At 37.0% G+C, this 20209-nt stretch overlaps 1 pseudogene across 1 annotated transcript in view; it reads left to right on the plus strand.

Annotated features, from left to right (window-relative positions):
* LOC111342855 (protein sidekick-1-like) overlaps positions 1 to 20209 on the plus strand; it is a 33746-nt pseudogene extending 13537 nt beyond the window's left edge. The window contains exons 6-21 of the transcript XR_015992882.1: positions 1503 to 1808; positions 2186 to 2488; positions 3319 to 3632; positions 3718 to 3862; positions 5073 to 5395; positions 6585 to 6732; positions 7310 to 7612; positions 7874 to 8176; positions 9785 to 10087; positions 11086 to 11385; positions 12993 to 13286; positions 14873 to 15166; positions 15681 to 15983; positions 16792 to 17058; positions 17458 to 17730; positions 18376 to 20209. The product of XR_015992882.1 is annotated as a protein sidekick-1-like (transcript). The remainder of the gene's footprint in view (positions 1 to 1502; positions 1809 to 2185; positions 2489 to 3318; positions 3633 to 3717; positions 3863 to 5072; positions 5396 to 6584; positions 6733 to 7309; positions 7613 to 7873; positions 8177 to 9784; positions 10088 to 11085; positions 11386 to 12992; positions 13287 to 14872; positions 15167 to 15680; positions 15984 to 16791; positions 17059 to 17457; positions 17731 to 18375) is intronic.

Here is a 20209-nt window from a genome sequence, read left to right on the forward strand (position 1 = left end):
TAAAACGTGTGAAGTCTCCTTACCTTTTTTCTGTTGCTGCTTCAATGTTGCTAATGGTCGTTTCAACACTTTTTTTGGGGATTTTCTTTGTCACATGTGGGGTGTTACCAGTCAGGTCTTTATCAGTTTGAAATTTACCAAACAAAATAACTGTGTGAAATATGTACTTTTTATTCATGTGGATGGCCAGCCATTATACCACCTCAGCAATTTCTATCTAAATACTCTGGATTTTTTGTCCAAATTACGTAACATTAAGGGCTAATAAATATATTTCTCTCCAGTTAACAGTGAGGTTAGGGTACTCATCTTTTAAATTAGCTTGAGCAGTCAAAGGCATTTCTTTACAGTAGTAGAAGTCTGTGAAGTATTATGGAGGAGATGCTTGAAAGATCAAACATCTTACCTCTTATGGGCACTTGATATGAATTTTCAATGAAAGTGTGCGCTTGAACATGAATACTTTTTCCCTTGATGGTGGAATGCCATTCATGCGCTATGGTTCTGACCACTCTCAATGAGAGGAGATATTGACTTGAAGTTAGTTTTGCATTCAGGTTTTTTTCACCTCCAAGAAAAATATTAGCTTTAGAAATTAAATGTATGACATTACTTATTCCACTTGTGTTGTGAATGAAGGCATGGACAAAGATCTACCATAACACCCATTGTATTTTTTATTCCACACAAGTTGGTTCATAATATCTTCATAAGATCACACTTATTCCTTTCCCTTGAATCCAGACAATCTTTCCAAAAGCGCGGCATAGATATGGGAAAATTAAGCCAATCAAAATGGTACTCTAAAATGAACTTTCCTCTTACTTTTCCAAATAACTCAAGAACATTTTCCAAGGATTAGCATAATCCTTAACATGCCTCTTTCAATATATGGCTCTTTGTGGCAGAATTTTAGATTCTAAGTCTAGCATCTTTAACCCTGAGACCTTTTAATCTTATTCTTAAAGAACTCTTTGTAGGCTACCTGTATGAGACCATTCAAAACATGAATAAGGGAGGCTTTGGACATAACTTTAGGAATGGCGAATGATTTGACGATTAATTTGTATTCTCCCAATAAAAGTGAGTCCTCTCCATTTCCACATAATGTTTTTTTGATAGGTTTGAGGATTACTTCAAAATTGGCTTTTTTCCAAGACAACTCGTCAGAGTGAAAATGCACACCCAAAATTTGAGTTGGTAGCTTAAATTAGTGAGGAACAACTCAGATAAGTTATAAACCCTCAACTGAAAGAACCCTGTTTTTTTTTCTTCGATTTTAAACCTGAGAATTTTTCTAACAACATTCCAGACTGGAACTGAAATGCTCACAGTAGGACGTAATTGTTATTTAAAAAGCTTGTTATGTCATCATTTTGTCTAAGAAATGGCTAACTTCCAGTGCATTCTAATGGAATTTGTGTTGATGATTAACTCGGCATTAGCACTTAATAATAATAGAGTTTACAGTTGTTAATTAGCCAGAAATTGCACTTTTCTAGTTCCATCAAAACCTCCTGCTGCCTTTGAGTTGACTGCAAGCTCCTCTACAAGCATTACAGCTTCTTGGCAGTTACCACCAGTATTTGCCAGACATGGAAGAAGTGTTACAGGGTTTAAACTGTTTTACAGAGAGAAAGGCTTGACAGGGTCTTTTTCCTTCTTGAATATTACCAGTGGATCAACATTTAGCAGACTGGTGACTGGGCTTGATAAGTACACTGAATATGAATTTCAAGTCCAGGCCTACACATCTGATGGTGATGGACCAAAGAGCCCTATTAAGGTGAAGAGGACTCAGGAAGATGGTATGTGAAAGACAGAGAAGAAATAGTCAAATGCTCAATCTGAGAGTTCCCTGATTGCATCCAGCCATATTTTGTAGACTTCTCACTGGCCTCTATTGCCATTGAATACCAGCATGTTTGCCTCAGAATCTTAAATTCGAATTTTCATGTTACGTGACATCCTCGGAAAAAAATGCCTCAAGTAGTAAGTGTGTGGCTCAGAGCAATAGTGTGGAAATTCTTAGCTTTTAACAGTGAAAGCCAGGCCTCTATTGTGTCATCTGCTCTGGAATTGATTTGTACATTTTTTCCGGAGCCATACAGGCAGTTTGAATTAAACCTTCATGATGTAACAACCTCATACCAGCTGTGAATATTAAAAATGTTTCCAATTGCAGTTCCATCACAACCCCCCAAAAATTTCGTTGTGACTGCAAGAACATCTACAATTGTTACAGTATCCTGGGAGTTACCACCACTACACTCTAGAAATGGAATAATCGTAGGGTTTAAATTGTCCTCCAAGAAGAAAACCTCATCAGGGCCAACAACCACAGTAAGGATAGAAGATGGAGCTAAGCGTAGCAAAACCTTCATTGGACTTGAAAAGTACGCAATATATGAATTTGAAGTGTTGGCCTTCACTTCTGCTGGTGATGGATCAAAGAGTTCTCCTGTGGTGGTGAGAACCATGAAAGATGGTAAGAATTCACCCTATACATGAAATATTTTGGATTATGTTTGGCCCAAACATAAGGGAAAAACTAATAACCTACATCATTTGTAGAAAACTCTGTACCCTTAAGAAGAGTTACATGTTGAAAACTATTAAGGGCTATAGCTTTCATGCATTTATACCCCAGAGGATCGGCAATGTTTCTGGACCTTCCAAGGTTATGCCAATTGATATAATAGCAGTCGCCTATACAGGCATAATTATTTTTGTGCCAAAGTGGATGCTCTTGCTTTCGTTATCCTTCAAATAATCATATTGACATCGTACAAGGAAATTCTCTACGAAAACTTTACTGTTCCGTCGAAAAGAAGACCAAAGCGCAATTACAGAAGAACTACCCGTATTTAATCTCTTGTTTTTTTCTAGTTGAAGCTAATTGATGAATTAAACAAGCAAGAGATATTCAGAAACGGCTGTCACTATTGTTCTCCAGATCATTTGTTATGCAAGTTGTGTGTGTGTAATGCGAACCTTGCATTGCAAGCACACTTGCTAACGTAGACGCAAAAAATGTGCAACATGATGATACTGAAATGTAAACTGTTTAATTTTGTTCTGGATAGGAAAGAAAAATTTTTTTCAACTTCGGTCTGAAATACTCGGCAATCTAAGCACTGCAAGTTGCAACACAGTACCACGTCCGTGGTTCTCTTATGGTGGTTAGCACTATGACCCTTTACCTGGAATGCTGATGTTCAGAGTTTCTTCATTTTTGTTATTTCCATGATATTGTGTATATTAATTATTACATTGACTTGTTCTGTTTGATGTTTTTGACATTTTTACAATTTTTAGGAGGTTGCATTGAGTATTACCTTGGAATGGAAAGTGAAGCAATCCTAGACAATGAAATAACTGCTTCTTCGAAACAAAGTAACAGCACGCCAGCCAAGAATGGTCGACTGAACTACACGTCAGGATCATCATGGTGTGCAGGAGCAAGTGACACCAACCCATTTCTACAGATTGATCTACAGACACTTCATATCATCTGTGCTGTGTCTACTCAAGGGAATTCTAAAGGAGATCAGTGGGTTAAAACTTACAGACTACAATTATCCACAGATGGGACAAATTGGGCAGACTACATGGAAGAAGGACAAGTGAAGGTGGAAAATAGATACTGTATCAGAAGCAATATATTTATGATGAGTGTAAGGGTTTCATCTGGGTATTTTGTGTTTTCTTATTCAGGTTTTAAGAGGAAATGATGATAGGAACTCAGACATGAAGCATGTTGTTTATGGAGTGTTAACAAGATATGTGCGATTCCTGCCAGAAACGCACCAGGGTGGGGTGTGTATGAGAACAGAGGTATTTGGAGTGAAACAAAAGCCAAGTGAGTGTGAAACATTTAATGGTGCACGATTTCGAGAATATATAAAAGCTCAACCTTTTATCAAATTGGCCATTTAGTGACCTAAAATTGTGTCGTGTTCACCAGGAATATGACATTTTTGTGAAAGGGATAAAAGAAGAAAAATTTTCCGGTGTTTTCCTGTCTTTTTTGTCAAAGAAAGTTTTCCAATTTAATGACACGTGTTTGTCAGTCATGTAGTGGGCCATTATATCCACTAATTATTCCATTAGGTGATGTTTTTCATGCCCAAAGCTGTAAAGAGGTAAACATTTCAATAAAATTTTACGCTATGATATATATTGTAAAATGTGTACCATTTATAGTGCTCCCCACTTAACCGTCAACTTATTTTTTGTGGTGACCAAAGTTTAATTTGAGTGGTTGTTGTTTGTGGTTTGTGGTGAGGTGTAGTGTGAACCTCAAAGAAGCAGAGTTAAGAGTCCTGATGAAACTCTTCTAATTTGATATCTTCCAACTTTAACATTGTATATATTCATCTAAGAGACAAATCCATCTAGAAGAGAAGTAGGGTGAGAAGAGGGAGGAATGTTCATATTTTTGGTCTTAATGCACAAGTGTACAGTTTATGTTAGTCAAAATGCACCAATTGCATGACATTAACTGATTGCAAAGAAGGTCAACCAAGGTTTTGACAGTATGGACTAAGCTAAGGAAGGGCTATATTAAAAAGGAGGAAGGCCTTTATTTCCTTAGGGAAAGCTTCCTGAGTGTATAAAACATTATGCTCACTGTTAATGGGGCACAGAACCATATGCGATTAAGGCTTTTAGGTTACAACCCTTGTAATCAACTATGCACCGGTAGGTTGATACTGCTCAGACTTAAGGCCACATTGAAAGCTCTGAAAGTTGCATGTAATTCTCTATCATATTATTATAGCGCAACAGTTTAGAGACTTCTGTCTTATAGTTTGGTTATAATTTTTTTAGCCATATAATCACAATCAGTGTTATGCAGTGAAGTTAATTATCAATTTGTTGTCAATTAAGTGCTCAAACATTCATTTTGATTGGAAATCATTGTGAATTGAAGCTCACACGAAAAGTTGAAAAAATGTTATGAGTAACAGAGATAATTAACTTGGGGTGAGATCCTTCAGATGTGGCAGAAGATATGAACTGGAAAGATTTAAGTGTTTCTCATGTTTATTTTCATAATTATCTCGCAGCTTGTGATACGAGTGCCATAGGTTTGGCAGATGTTGGTAAAATTCCAGACAGCAGCTTCAGTGCCTCGTCACAGTTTAGTGGAACATATGCAGCACAATATGGCAGACTGAATAACAGTAGAGCATGGGGGTCGAAGGATAACGTTGATGTTGATGACTACCTACAAATTGATCTGTTGTATGAGTATATTATCTGTGCTGTAGCCACTCAAGGAAATCCAAAAAGTAATACAAATGCACAAGAGTGGACCACATATTACAAGATTAGTTTATCACTTAATGATACCAGTTTTGACACCTACAAGGAAAACAATAATGTGAAGGTTGGTCTATGTGAAGGTCATGAACATAATTAATGCTTAAATTTACATACAATGCAGTTATTAAATTTTCTGAGTCAATGTAAGGTTTCATGGGGTTTGTTTCCTTCTTCAAAATTTCAGTTTTGATGGGAAGTTCTCTTTTTTAACTGGTTGTAAACTTAAAAGCTCAACTGGATCATGCAGTTCACACCTCACATTCCTTAGTTCTCGGTAATTCAAAGCGATGTCCATTAATATATTAGTTAAATTTAAAGGAGACACTCTTGTGCGCACATTTAAGCTCCTGTACGAGACAAGAGGATAATGTTACAATTTGTTGTCGCAGATGCTACCTGCAAACAGTTAATTGTTTTTATGGGCACACCAGTGTTTCTGATGACCATACAATTTATACTCAGTAACTGGTGTGGACCAGTTTGATTTAAAAATAAAACTCTTTTTGATCCGTGAACCCGGTTAACTTGACACCTTTGCTGTATGGATCTTTCCCCTTTTCTCCAAGTAAAATTACAGAGAAGGCATGTTTTAATGATTTTCAAGGACCTAAGAGATAATCTGTGCTGTTCTCTGTATGTGCCCCCCCTAGCTGTGGAACTGTTTTTCCAGTTAGATTAATTGTAATTAGTACCTGTAGGTCGTCTTTGAGGACTTTTCTTTTTGAACGCTATTATGTATCTTAGGTTATTTTAAGTTTCATTACATTTTTATTATTGTGAAGTGCTTTAGAAGATTTGCACTATCTGGGTATCTTTCGTCCTTATTCCAGTAACTTAATACTATAATTTACGTATTTCAAAAACAGGTAAATAACAATCCTGAAGATAAACTACAATCACGAGAAATTTCATAGGTGCATGTGTGCATGCAGGAAAACCAAGTTTATTTCAGAATCGTTCTCTAGATCTGTCATAAGTTAAAAGTTGATGTTCATGGATTAAGTGTTGATTATGGACCACTTTCATAAATGGCTGCCGGATTAATTGAAGGGCTAATTTAAATGGAAACAAAAAAAATATTAATCTGGCAGCCATTTATGAAAGTGGTCCACAATCAACACTTAATCCATGAACATCAACTTTTAACTTGTGACAGATCTAGAGAACGATGATACATCTATGTGGTTAATGATACATTATCTTAATTGAAATTTGTGAAAAAAAGAGATCTCTTTTTGTGCTACCAACTCTAGGTTTTTCCTGGAAACATAGACAAAGATAGCATCGTAAAAAACAGTCTGAATGAATTTTCAAGTGCGAGATACATTCGCCTTGTGCCAACAAAACAACATGGCCATAAAAGTTTGAGAGTGGAGGTATATGGAATACTTCTAACTAAAGGTAACTATTTGAACACTTTTCCCCTTGAGATCTGCATAATCAAAGTTATTAGTAAAGCTATTTGCCAATGGAAAGCTAAGTATCCCTCGATGGTTACTGATCCTAGTTAACTGACTCAGTAACCTTTTGGAGCTGGAAATGATAAAATTTTGGAATTAATACCTCACCAGGTATTGATGCAGTTTAACCCAAAATATTTTACCGCTATGCTTTGATCCTGTGTACTAGTGACAGACTGCCCATATATACACTGCCCATGAAGCAAATGATCCCATTATATGACCACAAATTTACCTTCTTAATTGCACGGAATTGTGTGATATTAAAGAGCAAGTTGGATTTTAAGAAAGCAGTTCTTCAGAATAAAGAAGATAGTCTTCTTTATCTATGTATACAGGGTTATGTGGAAGTTAGATGTTATAGACAAAATTAAACATTAGAATGCTGTCAATGCATCAGCTAATGAACTAATGAAGTTCATGTTGATAATTTAATAGGCATTATTACTCAACTTTAATGGAGTTTACAGTATCTTGTTAATTAACCAGCAAATGTCACGTGATTTCTTTATTTACAGTTCCATCACAACCTCCCACTTCCCTCAAGTTGACTGCAAACTCCTCTACCAGTATCACAGCTTCCTGGCAGTTACCACCATTACTTGCCAGACATGGAAGAGACGTCAAGGGGTTTAAACTATTTTACCGAGAGAAGGACTTTGCAGGGTCTTTTTACTTGAATATTACCAGTGGTTCAACATTACGCAGGCTTGTGGCTGGGCTTGATATGTACACAGAGTATGAATTTCAAGTGTTGGCCTACACGTCTGATGGAGATGGACCAAAAAGTTGTGTTGAGGTGGAAAGAACGATGGAAGGTGGTATGTGACAGTCCAGGGATAATGAAGGGATCTGTGAACCACATTTTTGTGATTTTTCTCCATCATTATCAGGCGTTTCCTGACAATGAGATACGAAACACATCATGCGAAGGGTAAAGATCTAGGTAGTGAGGAATCAACTGATTACTTCAACAAAAGACAACAACAATAATTTCATGCAGCAAGTTAAGATACGACATAAGGTTTTTTAGTCATTTCTACTGGTAGTTAACTAATTAACACGCTATTGTCCAATCGCAGCTCCTTCACAACCTCCATCCAACTTCAAAGTCACTGCAACCTCTTCTACCAGTGTTACGGCATCATGGCAACTACCACCAGAAGACTCCAGAAATGGAATAATTAAAGGATTCAAATTGTTTTACAAAAGGAAAGACTCTTCAGGGTCAGGAAACATCCTAACTATCAATAGTTAATCAACTTTAGACAAAGATGTCAATGGTCTTGACGAGTACACAGAGTACGACTTTCGAATGTTGGCCTTTACTTCTGCTGGTGATGGAGTAAACAGCTCTGTGGTTCGTAACAGAACAAAAGAAGACGGTTAGAAGAATTGTTTGTTTTGTCTTCTTCAAAAAAGCTAAAAACTTTTAAACAAAAGACCAGATACACGCATAATAATTATTTCTCATACAGCTTTCTGAAGTGAAACGAAAAACGAAATTGTACAGTTATGCAATTACATGTATATGATGAGTATGACCATATCTATGACCATATCGATATATAAGTGAGTGAAGTCACTTCAGCAGCATTGTTGAAATATGTACACAAATTAATCGAATGAAGCCTTGCACTGCTGTAAGAAGTAAAATGTCTTAAAAAAGAGAGCTTCCGCCAATCAACGGCATCATCAGGGATAAGGATCCTTCACACTCAAACAAGCCGTATGCCACACCCCCAAAGTACGCAAATGCATCAGAGATAAGTGCCCCATCTCTAGCAGCGGATTACGTTTACGACAAAATGTAGTATACCAGCTCACATGCAACAGCTGCAATCAACAATACATTGATAGTATGACACGCTTCATCCACGACCGCGTAAAGGAACATCTCAACAACGGAAACTCGTCCGTAAAAAAACATATCAGTCCATTCCTGCCAAAACAAAGACCATGAAGGCATTGATGTCAAGATTATCATAATGAAAACGACCCCGCTAGTCTACGCCTTTGCGAAGCATTTTCCATTAGAAAGTACAAGCCCACACTCAATTCCCGGGAAGAATGTAGTAAATTCGCAGACCTTCTATTTTAGTATCTCATGTTTTAGACAAGTTTTTAACTCTTTTATAGGTCCGCCTTTGTTTCTAACGGTCCATTATTAGAACTTTAATTATGTTCCATTTACATTTTATTTCTACAGTTTTCATACATAGTCACATCTTTTACACATTTCACCACACACCCTTTTACACATGTATATAGCGCTCCCGGAATATTATCTTTTCTCTGATGATGCCCTTGATCGGCGAAAGCTCGGATTTTTAAAACATTTTACTTCTTAAAGCAGTGTAAGGCTTCATTCGACTAATTTGTGACTATATCTTAAGTTGTGAGTAATTTGTAGTGTCATTTTAGGGTGGTTAAATTCGGTATCCTAAGTAATAACAGGTGCAGTAAGCTACATGCAGTCATTGACTGCTTATTTTTGAATTTGGGTCAGCTGTTCTTTTTTGTTTTGTTTTGTTTTGTTTTCTTTTAGTTTGTTCTTGAGTTGCATTAATAACAGTGATTAAAAAAGACAAAACAAACAAAAAAAAAACAGCTATAGCTGCACTAATATTCTGAGTCAAATTTCAGATTCTCCTCACCAGAAGAGACATCCTACAAATCGAAGGAAAAACAAACTTTGATTCCCCAAGGTCATTTTCGAATAAAGCATATTTTCAACGTAGATTGTATGCCTGGCAATTTGCATGCAACGAGAACACGTCAAATTAGTCGCAGAAAGTTAGAATCGAATCAATTTACAGCAAAGTCGCAAAAGTGTAACGAAAGAAAATGGTGGACAGGATATTAGAAAGTAACAACGTTGCTACTAAGCGATTATCTGGTTTGTAGTGATAAAAGGATGACGATCACAAAGACTCTGGTTATTGTGATGATTATTTTTACTTTTTATTGATAGTACAACTTTTTATTTGCAGTTCCCTCACAGCCTCCCAATGGCTTTACTCTGACTGCAACCACTTCTACAAGTATAACAGCATCCTGGCAGTTACCACCAGCAGACTCCAGAAATGGAATCATCACAGGATTTAAATTGTTCTACAAAAAGAAAGGCTCTTCAGGGTCACCAGACGAGCAGCTTATTGGCAATCCGGCAACTCGCACAAAAGAGGTCACTGGGCTTAATAAGTACACTGAATATGGATTTCAAATCTTGGCATTCACTTCTGTTGGAGATGGAACAAGAAGTGCAGCTGTTTTTAGTAAAACAAAGGAGGATGGTAAGATAAAGATTGTGGAAACTATTGTTACGGAAGATTAAAATCAGTTGTACCAATTCCAAGGCTAACTGTTTGTTAATGCAGATCTGTATTGTGACCATTTTTGAGAAATCCGTAGTTCCTATTAATATATATTTTTGGCCAAAATGCGAAATTGAAGTCCGGCAAAATATGCCGTTCCATTTTCGCGAAATTAAGCAACAACAAGATGCTTCCAAATGTTCAATTTCATGACGGCTGAAGTAGAGTGCTAGTGTAGTGGGGTGTTGGCACTTTTGAAAGTGATAAGGTTACAAGGGAAATAACATCACAATTAATTATGGCAATCAGATTTGAACAATTTTAAAACTTTTTTAAACCATCAAAGGTACACATGTACATGGAGCATACAATGTTAAAACATGTTGTGAAGTATTTTTTGGGCTTCTGCAAGGTTTTTATTGCCCATGTTATGGCAGTCGGGTTTGAATTTTTTTAAAATGTTTTCAACAGTCAAAGCTACGTTTGTAAATGTAGTATACAATGTTAAAACATGCAATGGTGTATTCTTTTTGGGCTTCTACGAGGTTTAATCTTTTATTATAGTTTTAAACATTTCTTAGAAACTTTGTTACTGCAGTTGTGAGTTTTAAATTTCTATATGGAAGTGTCGATCGAAAAATAGTGACAAAGTTTTAAAGTAATTGAATGGAGAAAATTAAGTATACCAAAATTATGATAGCAGCCTTTTGTCTTGTCCGCTGGAAATGAGATCTATTATAACCAACATCAAATACTGTGACATGTATCTTAATGAAGCTTGCGTATTACGTAATTTCATTTAAAACTTAAACATTTTTCAGTCCGAATGTGCCGCCCTCTCAGGGAGGCATCAATATCAATATCTCTCTGAAAAACAACTTCTGTGTTGAAGCTGTAAGTTAGCTACACTATAAACAGAATCTATACATTATTTACTAATTAAAGATGCTGATTAAAACATGACTGCTCAATTGCAGCTCCTTCACAACCTCCCTCACAATTCATCGTCACAGTGGACTCTTCAACCAGTATTACAGCTTCATGGAAGCTTCCACCACAAGACTCCAGACATGGAATCATCAAAGGATTTAAACTGTATTATAAAAAGAATGAATTGAGTTCTGCAACCTCCTTGACTATTAACAATGGAAAGACATCAGCAACAAGAGTTAACGACCTTGACAAATACACAAAATATGAATTTCAAGTGTTGGCCTTTACTTCTGCTGGTGATGGACCAAATAGTCCTGCTGTGTTCAGGACAACAATGGAAGATGGTGAGAATCAGAGGTGCCTTAACCAACATTCGAAAAATAATACCATCATAGTTGTTGAGATGAAGGTGATAATACTGATTGATTAAGGATGATAGCTCTCAAATGTGGACTTCAGGCACAAATAGTTTATCTTGGCTCTTCATTTAGTTTTAACTCGGTATTAATGAGATGTTCGTCTTCGTAATGTGATGTGATTAATCATGCAGTAGTTTGCTTTTATGACTTAAGTTGTTCAGTTGCTGAGATGAACCTGAATTTATTTTTTAGATTATCCCTTGAAACAAACCAATACCTTCAACGCCGAAAGTCGGTTCTCCCCCATCCCAGCATCAGCACTGCACTGATGAGGCCCAGAAGGCCGAAACAGCTCTGTCTGCAGTTATATATACATATATATATATATAGGCTTCCCCTATCCTGTCACCTTGAAAATTAAGTTTCCCGATTACATTTCCGAGTTTCATTCTGTTGACTTATCATTCCTATCCATTTTATTAATTAAGGTATAATTTGACATTCATTTGCGTCTTAAGACCGTCCCAACGCCCTGAAAATTAAATACCCAGTGACGAGGGGTTCTTAGTTTCTCTTAGACGTAGTTAATGTATGCTGTCATATGAACGGTTTAGCTCCATTACGGAATCATTGTGATACGAATATAGTTAAGATTCCTTTCTTTTTTTATTTTTCTTGCTGTAATGTTTTACATTTCCGAGTTTCATTCTGTTGATTTATAATTCCTATCCATTTTATTAATTAAGGTATAATAAGGAGGGTCGCTCACGGCTCGTGTTGACGCCCCAATTGTGCTTACTTATTGAATGATGAATGTTCCATATTCGTTTGAGCGGGGTTGCTAATTAGAATACAAAGATGATATTAATGACTGATTTTGGCTGCTCGCCATCAGATGTGGACTTCAGGCTCAAATAATTTACCTTACTTCTTAAATTAGATTTTTTTCTTATTACTAAGAGGGTCTTCCCCTTCATCAACTCTAAGCAGTTTCCTTCATGACTTTGGATGTTAAGTTGTTCAGATGAACCTGTATTTATCAATTTTTGGATTATTCCTTTCCACCATGGGGCATGGCGGGGTAACCGCTAAATACAGGTTGACCTGCTTAATACCGATTGACCAGATGGTGACTTGCATGATGTTCGTGGGTAATGTTTGTCTTACTTCCAAAAAAAAAGGAAGATAATATGCAATGGTTTGAGGACATTTGAATTAAAAATGCTAACATCGATGTCATTGATTTTAGGGGATAAAAATGGAATCAATTTTACTTGAGAGATTATTCTTACTTTTATTGGGGTGGTTCCGCTTCATGTGATCGATTAATACAGAGACCTATGGGACTCAGTCAAGGGTGTCCACGACCGCTTAACAGAGGTAACCAAACAATAAAAGTGAAACTTACAGTATTGATGGGGAAAAGGTTGTGACTTTAACAAATGATCTGCTAATACAGCGTGACTGCTTAATATGGCGCTACTTACGCCACCCTGCAACATGCTTGGGATTAGTAGTCATTAACATATATAATAATATTGGTTTTCTGTATCATTCTTCTATTAATAATCACATTATCTTTATTCTTCCAGCCCCCAGTGCACCTACGTCTTTGTCTTATGTAGGTGTGCCACCCAGCAGTTCGTATGGTCCAAGAATAATCTTGTCCTGGAGTAAGCCTACCGAGCCAAATGGAGTCATCAGAAGTTACAATTTGTTTTACCGTCACGATGGAGGTGCACCAGTAAAGATTTCTGGAATAAACAAAAATGCATTCAGTCACACAGTTGATGTGTTGGGAGGAGTAACTTATCAGTTTCATGTCAGAGCTGTGACTATTATACCCGGTCCAAATCAGACGATAACTGTAACTACCAAGGAATATGGTGTGTTCCTTAAATTTACCGTTATGTGAATTGCAGTGCACTCAGACACATTTACATGTATTGCAACATCTAGTGACCTCATCTTGGTGATCCTTCATCTTAGAAAATAATTTAGGTTTTATATCTTGTATTTTGTCCATTGTTTTCTTTGTAGCTGGGTTTTTTTTTTCATCCTTTTATTAGCACCAGTTCATTAGTCGTCACCTGTAATTACTTAATCACTAGCACTTCAAACTTATTTAAAGCTCTTTTTTATTTCAAGAGTTAATTTTTTATCCTTTTTACGTTAGAAGTTGTCCATCCTCGCTTTTTTTTTTTAACTTTCTACGTTCGTGTTTGCTGTGAGGTTTGGACTGCGAATCTTTATTGATCCTCCTGGCGCGGTGCACCTTTGTTGGCCTAAGAGTTCTACTAACGACTATTTAACAATTATTCGCCGTAGGCGAGGTGAATGTCGTCGAATAATCCCCGAGACGAAGTCGAGGGGATTATTCGACAATATTCACCGGAGCTCCGACGAAGGGCTAACGCTCGAAACGTCAGCTTTTGTAATCATTACGGTGGCTAATTTACCATTTCAACTTTGTTGATATATCCAAATTATTTCGTTACTCCCACCGACGCAGCCCCAAACAGTTTCTTTCGAAACTATCAGCCTTTTTTCATAATATTCACCGAACCTGAGGCGAATAATTGTTTTAGTATAATTTCAGAGCTGAACAACAGAGAAATTTCTAAAAAAACAGAACACTTTAGTAACATTTATTAACATTTTATTTCAACATTTTATATAAACCGCGTGGAGCGGTTTATATAGCGTCATATAAGGAGCCGCTCGACCAATCAGATTGCTGGAAACTCTTTGCTCAGCTCTGAAATTATACTAAATATATATATAGATTATATATATAACTAACTGCACACAGTACTGTTTCGGCCTTCTGGGCCTCATCAGTGCAGTGCTGATGCTAGGAAGGTGGGAGAGCCGAGACGGTCACCCCAACCTTTGTGGTATCGTCTAAGCCATGCCAGAGTGCTCAAACTAGAGTAAACTAGCGAGCATATAAATATATATATGAGTTGTTATTTAAATTCATTCTGCTTAATACAGGCTGATCAGAAGATGACTTGCATGATATTCGCGGGTAATGTTTGTCTTCCTTGTCCAAAAGAAAAGGAAGATAATATGCAATGATTTGAGGACATTTGAATTAAAAATGCTAACATTGATATCATTGATGTTAGGGAATAAAAATAAAATACATTTTACTTGAGAGATTATTCTTACTTTTGTTGGGGTGGTTCCGCTTATGTGATCGTTTAATACAGGGACCTTTGGGACTCAGTCAAGGGTGTCCACGACCGCTTAACAGAGGTAACCAAACACTAGAAATGAAACTTACAGTACTGATGGGAAAATGTTGTGACTTTAACAAATGATCTGCTAATACAGCGTGACTGCTTAATATGGCGCTACTTACGCCACCCTGCAACATGCTTGGGATTAGTAGTCATTAACATATATAATAATATTGGTTTTCTGTATCATTCTTCTATTAATAATCACATTATCTTTATTCTTCCAGCCCCCAGTGCACCTACGTCTTTGTCTTATGTAGGTGTGCCACCCAGCAGTTTGCATGGTCTAAGAATAATCTTGTCCTGGAGTAAGCCTACCGAGCCAAATGGAGTCATCAGAAGTTACAATTTGTTTTACCGTCACGATGGAGGTGCACCAGTAAAGATTTCTGGAATAGACAAAAATGCATTCAGTCACACAGTTGATGTGTTGGGAGGAGTAACTTATCAGTTTCATGTCAGAGCTGTGACTATTAAACCCGGTCCAAATCAGACGATAACTGTAACTACCAAGGAATATGGTGTGTTCCTTAAATTTACCGTTATGTGAATTGCAGTGCACTCAGACACATTTACATGTATTGCAACATCTAGTGACCTCATCTTGGTGATCCTTCATCTTTGAAAATAATTATATTTTTAATTTATTTTCTGTTTGTGTGATTTGATATGCTCACAATGAAAATAAGTATCTTGCATTACTAGAAAACTCTTTAAGTGAGTTTAATCCGTTAAAACTTTCTTCCTACAAGGTACAGGTTTAAATGTTGCATAGCATGAACTACCGATCAATTCTACTTTAATAACAGGTACATTAAGGCATACTAACCCGTTTTTCTTTTTTTTTTTTTTTTATCTCGTGTATTTTTATTTTATCTTTTTTGAACAATAACCTTTCAATATCTGTTACAGGTTGAGGTTATTTCTAACATTTTGAGACTACTGCCACGTCATTCTGTTTCACGTTAGTTGAGTTTTTTTCATCCAAGAGTTAATAATACATCATGAAAACTGTTTCTCGTGTTTGCCAAATAGAGCCTAGTCGTGGACCAGAAGAGATATCTTCTTCTATACTGAACTCCACAAACATCAATATAACTTGGCTTGAACTGCCAAGAGAAGTAGCCTATGGTAAAGTCATAAGATATGAAGTAAGGCTCACTGTAGTGGAAAACTGTACGAAGATCCAGTTTGCCTTTCATTCAACCATTAACACGACCATTACCTATGTTCTCGTGACTGGACTCTTTCTATGTGCTAAGTACGAAGTGTCTGTTAGAGGCTACACTGCTGTGGGACCTGGACCCTACAGCAGACCTGTAATGGTGCAGACATTGGGTAAGCGAGCTTGTAGGGAGCTTTATGAGGTAATTAGTAGGGTGGGAGTGGAGCTGAAAGATGGTAACAACTTATGAGAAAATTTGGAAAACACGGAAAAAGGTTTTTGGTTTCGAGCCTAGGCAAGGGTTTAACGAGCTCTTTGAGTGTGTCATTGACACAATGTAACCTAACATGTTCTCCTCCAGAGTAAGAGCTACTTTTACAACTACTACCACTACTACTACTGCAGCTCTTGCTGTCACCACCGCTACCATTCTTTGCCAGTAAATAAGTAAGTAGACCTTAATTAACGACCCGGCTGAAGAAGACAAGCAGTATGCAGTCGAAATGTTGCAATCCACCTCCCAAGTGACCAAATCGTGCGACAAACAATCACATTTCTCTTTTAAGTGTTATTTACCACGAGGAACAGTTCGAAAAATTGCGAAAGTTGAACTGAAAGTAATCCATATTTGTTTGAGAGCATTATACTCTTTTCCTTGATAACATAAAGCGAAAGTGTTTCTCAAAGCGAAACTCGGTGTCTTGCCGTTGAGCAAAGTAAAAAATGTAAGTAGATAAGTTGGTCTGTACGAACAACTGAATTAAGACCAGAAAAGGAAAGGCTGTTGGAATGACAGAGCATTTGGAATTCACATAGTATTTTTTTCGGTCATCTGTTTTTGTAATCAACCTGAGGTTGGCTATCAACCGAGGGGCTTTCATGCTATTGTCAAGTTAAAAGGGAGAGGCTGCAAAGCCTTCATGCAGCTTTGTGTCCTTAGCTTTGTTAAGGAATGTCTAATCCATGTTTATCAATAATCAGGGAAACCTATCATAAAAGATCTGCCTAAAAGAACCATTACAGCAATTGGTGAACTGGTAGAGTTGACTTGTGAGGTTAGTGGAGATCCTAAGGCCTCTGTTACCTGGACCAAAGATGGACTTACCAGTATAGCTCGCGCTCAGTTGGAGAACAACGCCAAAATACTTTTCATACAAGATGTTGTTCCTGGTGACAGTGGCGTTTATGAATGTAAAGCAGTGAACATGTTTGGAGAGAGCCGTACAGCTACGATAGTTATTGTCGCGGGTACGTTGAAACTCATTTACAATTACACTGAACATTGCGTAATTGGATGATCATTTCTTCTGTGAGGAATATGTGGAAGAGTAGGTGTATAATTTTTAACAATACGTTAGAGAATTTGCCAATCTCAACCAAAGTTAATGACCAACTATATTTTTACCAAGCGCCACGCTGATCACCATGAAAACAAGCCTCAACCATACTCTAGCCACTTTTGACAGGTCGTGGACTACTTGTTGAATTTGAAGGTTGAGATTAAAAACATCAGTAACAACAAAGCAAACCACCACTAAACGCGCAAACTAAAATTACATGGTAGTGTGCCCTTCTCCGTTGGTATGAGCATACGATTTTGTAAAAATTTCTTTTGGTCTCATTACGTTTTTCGTTTTTTGCACACAGTGCCACCCAGAATTATCGAAGAGCTTTCTCCTTCTTCAGTGATATGTGAAAAGCAAACTCCGTGTTTTCTCTGATGTCAAGCAACAAGTTATATTCCGTTTAACTCCTCTTGGACTAAGGATGGTCAGGTTCCAACTGCTGATAACGTGAAGTTATTGAATAACAGTCTCATTGTCACACCACGGGATGCACAAGATTATGGGGATTATATGTGCCACGCTACAAACACCTTTGGGTCAACAATGTACAAAATCACTCTGGTTGCTCCTACAGGTAATCAAGTTCTCGATGACGGTAAATATTCTTCTTTAAAATTCGAACGCGCTTGAAGGTTTCTTCTAAAATATTTTGGAAAGCCCAGAACTTTTAAGTTCGGTATGAAGTTTTTAGGCTTCTTTTTACAGCTGTTTACACGGGTTTAATCTTGTCAGTAGCAAAAGCAACCTTATGTACTGGTCTCATACACCGACGTTTTTCAGTGTGAAGTTGCATTTTCTTTCTCTAGTTAGAAAATTTGTTAGTGTGCAGGTCGATCATGCCTGACATGAGAATAGCTGTCAGGTTGTAACTAGATCAAAACAGAGCTACAAGTGCCATTGTTGAGAGGACTCAAGGCTAAGTAATGTCTTGTTTCTCTTATTGGTTTCCCTCCCGGTTCGAGATTTCTGGAGGTCATATATGTGACTTGACAACGAAATTTCGAGTTATAGGAATTCGAACTTTCAAGCACTCAATGAAGTTCTACCACGAGACGAGACAGCAGAAAGTTTGAAATTGTATTCGTGCTTCGGGGTTAAAAGAAACGTCATATTACTTAATGTAACTCGACTGAAAAAAGAGAAACACAAATGCACTGACAGAAAGTAACTAAGCAATATTTGATAGCTGGTTCGAAAGTTGTTTGTTTTCTTTTACCAGACACACAAAGCATCTTACTTGCCGGTGTCATCGCATTGTCTTTTATTGTGTTCGTATTGCTCATTATAATTTGTGGGCTGATATGGCAGCGAAGACGAGCTGTTCCTAATAAAAGAATACAGAGTAAAGAAGAAGTTGACTTTGATGGCGTCAAATCTTCACCTGATCAACAGTCAAGTAACGAACAAGCTTCAGACCCAAACACATATATGGAACTCAAACCCAGGCCTTCGAACCAGGAGTCTCATGTTCCTTCTGAGTATCAGTCGTTACAGGAAAAACCCGAGAGTCCCGGATATTACAATATGGTGCTTCAGAAGCAAAGTGGCGAGAAACAAAATGAAGAAGTTTATGAGGAAATACAATAATTCCAAAACTGATTTCGTAAACTTTGAGCTCAGATTGTCCATCCTGTTTAATATGATAAGCTTAATTATATACTCATTCTCTATGTATAATCTCATGGAGAACAGACGCCTAGTTGACGTCACCATTAACACCATCCTGCTTCCCCATTGTATGTTGACGTCAAAATTTGGTAAGAATGTCAGTGCTACACTCGGCTGGACTTCGTGTGCCACTGTTTTATCCTCACTGCATTTTGACGTCATCTGTGATCAAAGACGAAACAGACGCACGGGAACATCCAAGTGTTACTTCGGTTCGTGACACACTTCTTGTTCTAGTTCGCTAAAAGAAGCGATAAGTAAATTTGCAATGAAATTAATTGATTTGAACTGTCTTCCTCATTCATTCAAAATTAATTTCTTAAACCTTTCTTATATTTTACTTGTATCTGTGTGATTATATCTTATACTTTTAATGTCTGTAAAATGTACAGCTCGATCGTAACCTTTAGTTATAACCCTCGGATGAGGCTAGGGGTAAATTAGATTAATAACTTTGGGCGAAGTTCCCAAACTAAATGAAACCTCTTAAAAGAAGATCACACATAACTTCGTCAATTTGGCTTAACGAATCCTTCTTGTCAAATGTGATTTAATATATCTTATTAATCAAGCGCGAGGGCCGTACTGGGAGAGTATCGGCCCGAGGTCTTGACAGTACGGACCGAGCGCAGCGAGGTCCGTACAAAAAAGACCGAGGGCCGATATTCTTCCAGTACGATCCCGAGCAAGCTTGGTTAATAAGAGATTTATTATATACGACTGAAGTTCAAAGGGACACAAGTGCGGTATCATTCGGGACCATTCGGGACAGTGCCCGTTCCAATACTGAGAGAATATTTACCGGCAATAGAGCATTTTGATTGGTTGATTTTAGTTATTGGCCCTCTGACTGCGTGAGTCGTGTAATAAATGTTGATATACCATTAGAGTTAGTGTTATAGCATGAGCATTTGAATTCAAATTAAGGTGTGTTTCAGTAAACCACTAATAAAAATAAGAGCCATTAGATGTAAACAATAGCAAAGCTTAATAAAGTGATATCTCTTTCACTCATAAATTACCTTTTAAAGACTGAAGATTCTATTTTTTTAGTCGTTTATTGGACATTAGGAATGTTTTCAATATATTTTTATGTGCAGTAAATTCTTTTCAATTGTAAAAGCAATATATTACTTTGCTTTCTTTAAAGCAATTGAAAAAAGCGAGGGCACAGAATATTATTGTTGGGTGTTTGTAGATAAGAGAATAGAAGATGGTAGAATATTTTCACTCCTTAAGATATTTTTAGATTGTAGAGTATTTACAGATGGTAGAAAATGCTGGGAAAATTGTTCCAAGGCAATAAGATCTAAATAGGTTCTAAATGTAAAGAAGCAATAGAATAGTTGTAGAATAAAATACTAGAATAAAATGTTTTCACGAAA

This window comes from Stylophora pistillata, chromosome 11 (genome assembly GCF_964205215.1).
Source record: "Stylophora pistillata chromosome 11, jaStyPist1.2, whole genome shotgun sequence".
Classification (NCBI taxonomy): domain Eukaryota; kingdom Metazoa; phylum Cnidaria; class Anthozoa; order Scleractinia; family Pocilloporidae; genus Stylophora; species Stylophora pistillata.